The sequence below is a fragment of the Nerophis lumbriciformis genome, linkage group LG32 (assembly GCF_033978685.3).
Source record: "Nerophis lumbriciformis linkage group LG32, RoL_Nlum_v2.1, whole genome shotgun sequence".
NCBI classification, from domain to species: domain Eukaryota; kingdom Metazoa; phylum Chordata; class Actinopteri; order Syngnathiformes; family Syngnathidae; genus Nerophis; species Nerophis lumbriciformis.
In genome coordinates, this window is record NC_084579.2 from 13,365,510 (window position 1) to 13,376,607 (window position 11,098).

Sequence of the window (11,098 nt, forward strand, 5' to 3'; positions counted from 1 at the left end):
CCACTGCTCTAGGGTCTCCAATACTCCTATAGCGGGTGTCGGCAACCCGCGGCTCTAGAGCTGCATGCGGCTCTTTAGCGCCGCCCTAGTGGCTCTCTGGAGCTTTTTCAAAAATGTATGAAAAATGGAAAAAGATGAGGGGAAAACCTTTTTTTTGTTTTAGTTTGGTTTCTGTTGGAGGACAAACATGACACAAACATGACACAAACCTCCCTAATTGTTATAAAGCACACTGTTTATATTAAACATGCTTCACTGATTCGAGTATTTGGCCAGCGCCGTTTTGTCCTACTAATTTTGGCGGTCCTTGAACTCACCGTAGTTTGTTCACCAACCTTTTTGAAACCAACTTCTTGGGTACTGATTAATGCGAAGGGCTACCAGTTTGATACACACTTAAATTGCCAGAAATAGCCAATTTGCTCAATTTACCTTTAACTCTATGTTATTAATAATTAATGATATGTATCTTTGTGGAAACACTGATCATCTTAATGATTTCTCACAATAAATATATATAGAAACAGATAAATATCAATATGCAACACTTTATTTTTATATTTTCTCTAAGTGCACATTTTTCAAATTTTGTAGAGAATAAATTATGAAAAAAACACTTAATTGAACGGTTTAAAAGAGGAGAAAACACGAAAAAAAAGAAAATTACATTTTGAAACAGTTTATCTTCAATTTCGACTCTTTAAAATTCAACCGAAAAAAGAAGAGAAAAACTAGCTAATTTGAATCTTTTTGAAAAAATTCAAAAAATAATTTATGGAACATCATTAGTAATTTTTCCTGATTAAGATTAATTTTAGAATTTTGATGACATGTTTTAAATAGGTTAAAATCCAATCTGCACTTTGTTAGAATATACAACAAATTGGACCAAGCTATATTTCTAACAAAGACAAATCATATCTTCTAGATTTTCCAGAACAAAAATTTTAAAATAAATTCAAAAGACTTTGAAATAAGATTTAAATTTGATTCTACAGATTTTCTAGATTTGGCAGAATAATTTTTTGAATTTTAATCATAATAAGTTAGAAAAAATATTTCACAAATATTCTTCGTCGAAAAAACAGAAGCTAAAATAAATAATTAAATTAAAATATATTTATTATTCTTTACAATAAAAAAAATACATTTACTTGAACTGATTTAAATTGTCAGGAAAGAAGAGGAAGGAATTTAGAAGGTAAAAAGGTATATGTGTTTAAAAATCCTAAAATAATTTTTAAGGTTGTATTTTTTCTCTAAAATTATCTTTCTGAAAGTTATAAGAAGCAAAGTAAAAAAATAAATGAATTTATTTAAACAAGTGAAGACCAAGTCTTTAAAATATTTTCTTGGATTTTCAAATTCTATTTGAGTTTTGTCTCTCTTAGAATTAAAAATGTCGAGCAAAGCAAGACCAGCTTGCTAGTAAATAAATAAAATTTAAAAAAATAGAGGCAGCTCACTGGTAAGTGCTGCTATTTGAGCTATTTTTTAGAACAGGCCAGCGGGCAACTCATCTGGTCGTTACGGGCGACCTGGTGCCCGCGGGCCCCGCGTTGGTGACCCCTGGTTTACATATATAACTTTCTCCGACTTGTTTTATGCCACTTCTTTTTCTGTCTCATTTTGTCCACCAAACTTTTAACGTTGTGCGTGAATGCACAAAAGGTGAGTTTTGTTGTTATTGACTTGTGTGGAGTGCTAATCAGACATTTGGTCACTGCATGACTGCAAGCTAATCGATGCTAACATGCTATTTAGGCTAGCGATATGTACATATTGCATCATTATGCCTCATTTGTAGCTATATTTGAGGTCATTTAGTTTCCTTTAAGTCCTCTTAATTCAATTTATATCTCATGACACACTATCTGTATGTAATATGGCTTTTAATTTTTTGCGGCTCCAGACAAAATTTGTTTTTTGGGTCCAATATGGCTCTTTCAACATTTTGGGTTGCCGACCCCTGTCCTATAGTATTGATCTTTTTAGTATAGACATGGCTATGCTTGATGTAGGACCCCAAAAGAGTGTAACATGCTTTAAAAGCAATCTACAATGCCACAATATTTGTGGCGAGGGACAACTGTACAGTGAGACATGCTATCTTGGTTGTCAGGTTCCATTTTTTCCTTAGTTTGCATGTTTGTGTCACGAGCCAGTAAGGTCCCTAGTCTAAACTTATTTCTACATCATAGTATGAAGACAATATAACACTTCCATAAACGTGGATGCATATGCAAAAGTGCAATATATCCGTACAGTAATCTATTTATATTTGCACCTTATTGCTCTTTTATCCTGCACTGCAACGAGCTAATGCAACAAAATTTTGTTCTTATCTGTACTGTAAAGTTCACATTTGAATGACAATAAAAAGGAAGTTTTAAGTAATTCATATTTAGCTCAGTAATGACCTTTCCGCATAAATCAGGAGGTGCATGCATTGTGCCAACAAAAAGGTGATTTTTTTTTAATTGCATCAGGCATAGACTTTATGTAGTTGGTAATGAATGCGACAGCCTCTCCAGAAACACAGATAGTAGACAGCGCTCACACATCCCACCATGGACACCAGCAGGACGGCCACCACCACGGCTACTTTCCACACGGACATCCCGCTGTCTCTCACATCTGAATCCCAACACACATAAAAACAAAACTTAAAAAAAAAAAAATGTCTGTAATGAAGAGATTAGACCAGAGGTGTCATAACGTAAGGCCCGCGGGCCGGATCAGGCCCACAAATTAGTTTTATCCGGCCCGCGGGATGAGTTTGCCAAGTATAAAAATGAGTCGAAATTTTTGAATGAAAGAAACTGCTATTCTAAATGTGTCCACTAGATGTCGCAATAGCAATTCTTTGTATCTTTGTTAGAGATGTCCGATAATATCGGACTGCCGATATCGGCCGATAAATGCTTTAAAATGTAATATCGGAAATTATCGGTATCTGTTTCAAAAAGTAAAATGTATGACTTTTTAAAACGCCGCTGTGTACACGGACGTAGGGAGAAGTACAGAGCGCCAATAAACCTTAAAGGTACTGCCTTTGCGCGCCGGCCCAGTCACGTAATATCTACGGCTTTTCACACACACAAGTGAATGCAAAGCATACTTGGTCAATAGCCATACAGGTCACACTGAGGGTAGCCGTATAAACAACTTTAACACTGATACAAATATGCGCCACACTGTGAACCCACACCAAACAAGAATTACATATTTCGGGAGAACATCCGCACCGTAACGCAACAGAACAAATACCCAGAACCCCTTGCAGCACTAACTCTTCCGGGACGCTACAATATACACCCCCCGCTACCCCCTCCCCCCACCCCCAACCCCGCCCACCTCAACCTCCTCATGCTCTCTCCGTGAGAGCATGTCCCAAGTTCCAAGCTGCTGTTTTGAGGCATGTTAAAAAAAAAATAATGCACTTTGTGACTTCAATAATAAATATGGCAGTGCCATGTTGGCATTTTTTTCCCCATAACTTGAGTTGATTTATTTTGGAAAACCTTGTTACATTGTTTAATGCATCCAACAAAATTAGGCATAATAATGTGTTAATTCCATCCATCCATCCATTTTCTACCGCTTATTCACAACTGTATATATCGGTATAAGTCGATATCAGTATCGGTAATTAAGAGTTGGAGAATATCGGATATCGGTGAAAAAGCCATTATCGGACATCTTTGTAGATGATCCTACATATGTTAAAAAAAAGAGAAAAAAAAAAGAACTTGTTAGTGCACTAGTCGAGGAAAATGATCAAACTACATAAGTTACATCCTGTAATTTGATATAATTTTTTTTATCTTGATTGAAAATGAACACCAAGGAGTTGACTGATTAACATTATCACACAATTTATTCAGAACGTATAAATAACGACAAATAGTAGAATGCTATTTACCTACTCAGTGGCCTAGTGGTTAGAGTGTCCGCCCTGAGATCGGTAGGTTGTGAGTTCAAACCCCGGCCGAGTCATACCAAAGGCTATAAAAATGGGACCCATTACCTCCCTGCTTGGCACTCAGCATCAAGGGTTGGAATTGGGGGTTAAATCACCAAAAATGATTCCCGGGCGCGGCCACCGCTGCTGCCCACTGCTCCCCTCACCTCCCAGGGGGTTATCAAGGGTGATGGGTCAAATCCAGAGAATAATTTCGCCACACCTAGTGTGTGTGTGTGTGTGTGTGTGACAATCATTGGTACTTTAACTTTAAACAAAGAAAACAATCAGCAGTTGTCTTTATTTTTAAGTTATCGTGCCGTGATTTTACCATTCTGGCCCACTTGGGAGTAGATTTTTCTCCCCGATATAAAATGAGTTTGACACCCCTGGATTAGAGAACGTCGTCACAAACCTTGCTCCTTGAGAAGCAAGGGTTCTCGTGTAGCCGGCAGGTCCCGGTACATCGAAAGGGTGACCAGGTCAGCCCCAGGTGTGCTCATCGCGGTGTCAGGCATCATCATGTAGTCCTCAAAGGACTTCCTGTAAAGCTCATCAAGCTCTTCATCCTGTTGTGGAGGCTCCTCGTCGAAGCCCCACTGGCCCAGGACGTATGGAGGAATGCCTTCAAAATAGATGCATTAGAAATTCAATACAAAAATCTTACAGTGAGGGTTTCTAAGATCTCATGGAGCTGATAAAAGTTGACCTAAATATTGGAGACAATGATACTCTGACTTTAAAAATAAATGCATTCAAACCGATGACAAAGCATGTATCGCCACTTTGTTGTCAAGAGTAAACAGCCCCTTACATCAGTTACGTGTGTGGCTTTTAAAAAAGACAATGACCAAAAACAAAACATTTTTATGGCTTACCATATTTTTGTAGTCTTATATTATTAACATATGCATTCTTCTTGACAAGCCAAATTTTTTTTGTTCTATTGGCAGATAATTTTGCTTAGTTCAAATAATACCCCTAATTTTTGTATATTTTTTTCTTGTTTTTGAACACTGACTTTTTGCAGTGTAGTCTTATATTAAAATATGCATTTAAAAAAACAAATAGATATGGCAATAGTTTGTTCACCTATAGACAGATTTTTAGATTTTTTCTAAAACATGCTTGAATGGTTTTCCATTTTGACTCATGTCACGTCTATGTCGGTATAGCTCGGTTGGTAGAGTGGGCGAACAAGCAACTTGAGGGTTCCAGGTTCGATCCCCGCTTCTGCCAACCTAGTCCCTGCCGTTGTGTCCTTGGGCAAGACACTTTACCCACCTGCTCCCAGTGCCACCCACACTGGTTTAAAAATGTAACTTAGATATTGGGCTTCACAATGCAAAGCGCTTTGAGTCACTAGAGCACAGGTGTCAAACTCAAGGCCCGGGGGCCACATGTGGCCCGCCTCATCATTTTATTTGGCCCTCAAAAGCCTGGAAATAATATGTAGACTGCAAAAACTGAAATCTAAGTAAGATTAAATATCTCAAATTAGGGTGATATTTGCTTATTTTCTGTCTGATATGATAATTCTTCTCACTAAGCAGATTTTATGTTAGTGTTTTACTTGTTTTAAGGGTTTTGGTCCTAAATGATCTCAGTAAGATATTACAGCTTGTTAGTGAGATTTGATGACCTATATTGAGTAAAACATGCTTGAAACTAGAATATCAAGTGTTGCAAAGCTGTGTCATCAACACTCACAAGTATAAAACTACTTTTTTTAAAGTAATAATTTCTTATTTCAAGCATGTAAAAAAAAAAAAATCATGACTTTGACACAACTGTCTCATATTAAAACAGATGACAGCCAAATGGACTTTGCTGCTTTATTTTCAATGAAACAATAGAAAATACATACTCATATGGTAGTACACTTGTTATTAGTGAGAATATACTTATTTTAAGGTGTTTTTGGGTTCATTGAGGTTAGCTAATTTTACTTGTTTTGGAAAGTCTTGACAAGCCAAATTTTTTTTGTTCTATTGGCAGATAATTTTGCTTAGTTCAAATAATACCCCTAATTTTTGTATATTTTTTTCTTGTTTTTGAACACTGACTTTTTGCAGTGTAGTCATATTAAAATATGCATTTAAAAAAACAAATAGATATGGCAATAGTTTGTTCACCTATAGACAGATTTTTATATTTTTTCTAAAACATGCATGCATGGCTTGAATGGTTTTTCATTTTGACTCATGTCATGTCGATGTCGGTGGGGCGGTATAGCTCGGTTCCAGGTTCGATCCCCGCTTCTGCCAACCTACACTGCAAAAAGTCAGTGTTCAAAAACAATAAAAAAAAATAAAAAAATGAGGGGTATTTTATTTGAACTAAGCAACATTATCTGCCAATAGAACAAGAAAATTTGGCTTGTCAATTTTCCAAAACAAGTAAAATTAGCTAACCTCAATGAACCCAAAAATACCTTAAAATAAGTATATTCTCAATAATAAGTGCACTTTTCTTGGTAGAAAAAAAAAGACATTTTTGCTCAATATGTTGAAAAATATTCTTAAATTAAGTAAATGCTAGTGCCATTATCTTGACATAATGATATGCGCTCGGCATCATGATTTTTTTTTCATGCTTGAAGTAAGAAATTATTACTTTAAAAAAGTAGTTTTATACTAGTGAGTGTTAATGACACAGCTTTGCATCAGTTGATATTCTAGTTTCAAGCATGTTTTACTCAATATAGATCATAGAATCTTAGCAACAAGCTGTAATATCTTACTGACATTTAGGACCAAAACCCTTAAAACAAGTACAACTCTAACATAAAATCTGCTTAGTGAGAAGAATTATCTTATCAGACAGAAAATAAGCAAATATCACCCTTATTTGAGATATTTAATCTTACTTAGATTTCAGTTTTTGCAGTGTAGTCACTGCCGTTGTGTCCTTGGGCAAGACACTTTACCCACCTGCTCCCAGTGCCACCCACACCCACAAAATCGTAACTTAGATATTGAGTTTCACAATGCAAAGCGCTTTGAGTCACTAGAGCACAAGTGTCAAACTCAAGGCCCGGGGGCCAGATGTGGCCCGCCACGTCATTTTATTTGGCCCTCGAAAGCCTGCTGATAATATGTATCAATAAAGTACTGTAATTTTTCTTACTAAATGTATTCTTTCTATTTTGGGAGGAAAAAATATATTTACTCCATGTAATCGCAAATTGTATTAACTTAAATATTGTCTAATTATGCAAAAATATATTATCAAACATTCAAACCATTTTTAAATAGAAATAAATACTAATAATAATGATTTCAAAGCAAGTTATCCATCAAAGTGTGCAATGTAAAAGTAGCAATATATTTCATGGTAAAATTGTGAAATTTGTTGTGGTTTTTACAGCATTTTCCTCTAAGTGAAAAAAACAGTACTTTTTTTTTTTAAACTGTAATAACCTGTGGGGCCATTTTGGCATTTACAGTAATACGCCGAAAATCTACAGTTGTTGATTTACGGTAAAAAAAAAAATTTAAATTAAAAAAAAAAAAAAAAAGAACTGGCAGCTTGGTGCCAAAATGTTACTGTAAAATTGCAGTTTTATTTATTTACAGTAAAAAAAAAAAATTACATTTTACAGTAAAATTCTGGCAACTGAGCTGCTTTTTTTTTTTTTTTTACCATAAAAACAGCAGTACTGTTTTTCCATTTACCGTAAAATACACTACATTTTGAGGTGAAATTAGCGCAACTTACCATATTTTTTTGACATTTTAGTTTAAAAAAAATATACTAATAAAATGCATAAAACAATTGTGTAATATTAGTATTCACTGTTAGACGTGGCCCTCTAGGGCCAAACATAACTTCAATGTGGCCCTCAGTGAAAATGACTGACACCTCTGCACTAGAGAAAAGCGCTATATAAATATACTTCACTTCACTATTATTAACAGATGCAAGTCAATTTAAAGAAAAATATGATTTGTCAAAAAAAAAAAATTCTCTGGACAGAATGTTTTTTTTTCCCCATTTTGACTATATTTTTGTTTTTAAAAGTTAAGATGGAACAAGTGGTTTCCCCTGAGAAAGACAACTTTTTATGCATACTCAATATCTTAAGTCATACTTTTTTTTTTTATTAATCTAAACATTTTAAAAATTGGAGATAAGTGTAATTGTTTCTCTTTAACACAAAAGTGAGCACAATTTTGTTTTAACAATTTTTGGTCTGTAAAAAAAAAAAAAAGGAAAATGTATTGAAACGTCAGTTTTAGTCTTACTTTGTTTGTCAGGCACTAGTTAAAACTTTGCTTTATAGCTTACACACATCTACCCTGTTTTAAATAAATTAATGGAATTTCTGTCAACTCCCAGTGGATAAAAAAAGAAAATAGGCAAAGTAATTTGAAGAATCATCATGTTACACATTTAAACCACTACACTGCAAAAAATGAAATCTAAGTAAGATTAAATATCTCAAATAAGGGTGATATTTGCTTATTTTCTTTCTGATAAGATAATATTTCTCACTAAGCAGATTTTATGTTAGAGTGTTTTACTTGTTTTAAGGGTTTTGGTCCTAAATGATCTCAGTAAGATATTACAGCTTGTTGCTGAGATTTGATGACCTATATTGAGTAAAACATGTTTGAAACTAGAATATCAACTGTTGCAAAGCTGTGTCATCAACACTCACAAGTATAAAACTACTTTTTTAAAGTAATTTCTTACTTCGAGCATGAAAAGAAAAAATCACTTAATTTAAGAATATTTTTCAACATATTGAGCAAAAAGGTCTCATTTTTTTCTACCAAGAAAAGTGCACTTGTTATTAGTGAAAATATACTTATTTTAAAAAGGTATTTTTGGGTTCATTGAGGTTAGCTAATTTTACTTGTTTTGGAAAGTCTTGACAAGCCGAATTTTCTTGTTCTATTGGCAGATCATTTTGCTTAGTTCAAATAAAATACCCCTCATTTTTGTATTTTTTTCCCCTTGTTTTTGAACACTGACTTTTTGCAGTGTGCAACCAAATAAATGGATCAAAACTGAAATCGTACCGTCAGTGTCAAAGCACAATCCCAATATGTACCCAATGTTGTTGTTCTTACCAAACTGGCTCCTCGTAAGTGTCCAAAGTGACAAAAAGACGAACTGAAGAAAAAACATAACTGAGATTTAACCTAGAGCTGTTGTGTGTCCTTCTTGTATATATACTCCCTTTGTTTGACCGTAATCAGTGTCAGCTGTGGTTCATTTAGGAACACCAACACTCCCTTTTCAGTTTGAAACATCCATCCATCCATTTCCTACCGCTTGTCCCTCTCGGAGTCGCGGGGGTGAGGCACACGTACTAACCCCTAGTTTGAAATAATTACAACTAAAATGCAAACTAAAACTAAACATTATCTTATAAAACATGAGCTTCTGCTTTTTTTTTTTAAATATAATAGTTTGTTGTGATTTACTATGACATATTTAGTGATTAGAGCACATACTGCACTTGTTGGTCACAAAAAAACATTCATGAAGTTTGGTTCTTTTATGAATTTATTATGGGTCTACTGAAAATGTGTCCAAATGTGCTGGGTCAAAAGTATACATACAGCAATGTTAATATTTGCTTACATGTCCCTTGGCAAGTTTCAATGCAATAAGGCGCTTTTGGTAGCCATCCACAAGCTTCTGCTTGAATTTTTGACCACTCCTCTTGACAAAATTGGTGCAGTTCAGCTGAATTTGTTGGTTTTCTGACATGGACTTGTTTCTTCAGCATTGTCCACACGTTTAAGTCAGGACTCTGGGAAGGCCATTCTAAAACCTTAATTCTAGCCTGATTTGGGGTCATTGTCCTGTTGGAACACCCAACTGGGCCCAAGACCCAACCTCCTTTTTCATTGTCATCTCCTCCAAACATATTGCTGGGTATTGTGGCCAAACAGCTCAATTTTTGTTTCATCACATGGACAAAGATAAGACTTTCTGGAGGAAAGTTCTGTGGTCAGATGAAACAAAAATTGAGCTGTTTGGCCACAATACCCAGCAATATGTTTGGAGGAGAAAAGGTGAGGCCTTTAATCCCAGGAACACCACACCTAACGTCAAGCATGGTGGTGGTAGTATTATGCTCTGAGCCTGTGTTGCTCCCAATGGAATTGGTACTTTAAATGGGACAATGAAAAAGGATAAATGGGACAATGAAAAAGGAGGATTACCTCCAAATTCTTCAGGACAACCTAAAATCATCAGCCCGGAGGTTGGGTCTTGGGCGCAGTTGGGTGTTCCAACAGGACAATGACCCCAAACACACGTCAAAAGTGGTAAAAGAATGGCTAAATCAGGCTAGAATTAAGGTTTTAGAATTGCCTTCCCAAAGTCCTGACTTAAACGTGTGGACAATGCTGAAGAAACAAGTCCATGTTAGAAAACCAACACATTTAGCTGAACTGCAACAATTTTGTCAAATATTAACATTGATGTATGTATACTTTTGACCCAGCAGATTCGGTCACATTTTCAGTAGACCCACAATAAATTCATAAAAGAACCAAACTTCATGAATGTTTTTTGTGACCAACAAGTATGTGCTCCAATCACTCTATCACAAAAAAATAAGAGTTTTCGAAATTATTGGAAACTCAAGACAGCCATGACATTATGTTCTTCACAAGTGTATGTACACTTTTGACCATGACTGTATGTGTTTATATATGTATATATATATATATATATATATATATATATATATGTGTGTGTGTGTGTGTGTGTGTGTATGTATATACTGTATATATACATATACATACATATGTATGTGTATATATGAAACATATATATATATATATATATATTTTATGTATGTTATTTAAAAACATTTTTTAAAGGAATCAATCAAAATGTGTACTTAAATATTAATGGGTGGAAATTATTCTGAAATATTGGCTATAATTGTATTTATGTTTTGTTGTCATTGTAAACATTCCTTCAGGTAATGCTTTATCCCCATGCTTACACTATCACTACGACATCACCAGCTCATTTTAATAATACAGAAAAAATATACAAATAATAACAAAGTGTTTGTGTTTCTAAAAAGTATAAATAAAATAAGGATAAAAATTAAGAAGTATTAAAAATGTGAATTCAAAATTGAACAATACTACACTACCT